The sequence below is a fragment of the Lactuca virosa genome, chromosome 2, assembly GCF_052849685.1.
Source record: "Lactuca virosa cultivar CGN04683 chromosome 2, Lactuca_virosa_CGN04683_v6, whole genome shotgun sequence".
Taxonomy (NCBI): Eukaryota; Viridiplantae; Streptophyta; class Magnoliopsida; order Asterales; family Asteraceae; genus Lactuca; species Lactuca virosa.
The window spans coordinates 239,650,432-239,653,200 of NC_136427.1; the positions used below are offsets into that span (position 1 = coordinate 239,650,432).

The following is a 2,769-nucleotide window of genomic DNA, read 5'->3' on the forward strand; positions in this document are numbered from 1 at the left end:
GTTTGTTCATGTTCGTTTGTTTAAGTTAGCCAAACAAATAAACGAATACAAACGGATAAACGAACGAGTTTTCTTGTCCATGTTCGTTCGTTTAACAAATTACATTGTTCATGTTCGTGAACATGCTAAACGAACATAAACAAACGAACACAGATAAACAAACATAATTGAACATATATGAACATATAATATATATTGTAATGTAATCAAACACAATTAAGCATATATGAACATAAAAGGAACTTATATAAACGAACATAAATAAACGAACGTTCACGAACATAATCGAACGAACGAGACCATTGTTCATGTTCGTTCGTTTAACTAAACGAACGAGAATTTGTGTTCATGTTCGTTCATTTATTAAATAAACGAACATAAACGAACTTCCCGCCGAACTGTTCACAAACAATTCACTGAACGTTCAGTTTGTTCACAGCCCTATATATAGGCAAAAACTCACTAAGCCTTGACACAAAACAAGTCCTTTGAGCAGCATTCAGCACACAATAAACAAAAGCCATGAACATTCAACATAAACACTATAATCATAAAATAATAGATCTCTTATATGTTTCCATGATTTCAACCAAAGAATCAGGAACTACATGAGCACTGAGCTACCTATAACAATAGATGACAAATGTTATACCAACAAAATCGTGAAAACAGCCCCAGCTAACTAGCAATTGCGAGAGCATATGTCATATAATTAATATAACTAACAAATAACAGTGAAGATATATTCATACTAACAGTAAAGCTCGGATTTGCAGGAGCTGCATGGGTCATTTACGTAAAGATTTTTATTCGCACTTCTTAATGAAAAAGAACTCAAAAGAAAAACTTAAATTGGATGCACCTATAAGCTCTAAAAGTAGTCTGATAATAGTGATTGTAGCAAATCTTAGAAGCAAATTAAACAAAACTAATGGTAGAATAACTTACTTATTCAACGAGAAGGATTAAGCCCTAGAAGCATTTGGCTGCCACTGTTTGGAAGGTACATGATACTGTTGCTCCTGGCCAATGTTGAAGAAATCTCCCTGGATGCCTCGATTCTCCTAAGCTCGATCAATCCCATACCAGCAGCAGCTGTAGCATCAGAAATCAGCTTGGCTGATTCACTCTCTCCTTCCGCCCTGATAATGGCAGCCCTCCGCTCCTGCTCCGCCTTAGCGACAACAAACTTTGATCTTTCAGCCTCTTGCTGCGCCACTTGCTTCTGCTCCACGGCCTTGGAAAACTCAGCGCCATACGATAAGTGAGTAATCGCAACGTCATCAAGTACGATGTTAAAATCCTTAGCTCTGCGGATTAAAGTATCACGAACCAAAGCCGAAACGCGCGGACGTTCGGTGAGAAGCTGATCGGCGTTAAATTGAGCAACAACAGCCTTCAAAACTTCGTTTCCGATCGACGGAAGAACCTTCTCGTCGTATTCAAGACCTAATGTCTTAAAAATAGCGGGCAACCGGTTTACGTCGGGGCGAGATAGCACCCGAAGAGTTAGGTTAACCATCTGTAGATCCTTGGTACCAGAGATCGAAGAGAAAGTGTGGGGCCTCGTACGAATATCAAATATGTAGGGTGTCTGGAGCCATGGAATGAGGAAATGAGTGCCTTCACTGGCGGTGTCGTCAATGACTCCACGGAAACGATCGAAAAGTACGGCACGTTGGCCTCCGTCGACGGTATATAGGGATGAATTAACAACCGTGATGGCAGTGCCGAGGCCAAAGGCCGCACGTACTATATTAGTGAGGAAGGAGACTGCAGCTTGATTGCTCCCCATCTTGACTGAGCTAGAGAGAAAACTAACGGAGTAACGATGACGAGGGGAGAGGATTTTAGTTGTGTGCTTGGTTGCTGTGGGCGCTTCTTATTTATATTACTTATATATATGAGTTAAATAAAGTTTACATTTCACAGTGGCCCATTTCATTTAGGAGGCAAAGGGCGAAGAGCCGGCTTTATTAACAAAACCAGATATATACTGTTGGAAATTAGGCCCTTTAATTTATATTTTACCCGGTTGGAATTTAAATAGCGATCTATTCTGCTATTTCAAATGATGGTTATGGTGGTATTATAATATTATACTAGATTATAACTCGCGTTAAACGCGGGGAACACATATCACTTGTAGTAAGGAGCACCCAAGATTTATATTGGTTCTATTCGGTGTTGTTTTAATACAAGTTTTTTACTCTTTCATTTGTTTAACCCCCGATCTATCTATCGAACCTCCTTTGCATCCTCACTCAAGATGCAAAAGCACTAAATATTAATGTTGATTTGCGACACTAGAAAAATAACATAAACAGTTAAGAAGGTATACAATTGACAAAGTAAAATAACCTAAACAATTAAGAATGTACATCAATAATTTTGAAAATGGAAAAAATGAAGTTAGTGTCCATCTCAAAAATCACTACACGAATGGTCAAGTTACTAATTATAACCTTCCTAAATTCAAAAAGAAAGAAAGTAAGTTGCCAATCATTTTGGTTTGGGACTTTGAGTAAAATGGATTAGCTAGAAGCTTAGTCCTCAGATCTGGACCTTGTGAGGTCCCTAGAGTCCAAAGGTCCCAACTTTATTCATCCAAATGAGGGTTGTTGTGCTTAACACCTTAAGAAGGGCTTGTTTTGGCATTTTGAGGCATTTATGCCATGCATGAACGTAAAGGTCGAGACTTTATGTGTCTCTGGTGTCTTAAAGGGCTAGATCTAGGGTTTGGAATGAGAGATCTGACTTTGGACGTCT

The 2,769-nt window shown here is 38.8% G+C and overlaps 1 pseudogene; it reads right to left on the minus strand.

Moving 5' to 3' along the window:
• Positions 1 to 868: 868 nt before the first annotated feature.
• On the minus strand, positions 869 to 1,795 carry LOC145156889 (prohibitin-3, mitochondrial pseudogene; annotated as a pseudogene).
• Between the last annotated feature and the right edge of the window lie 974 nt (positions 1,796 to 2,769).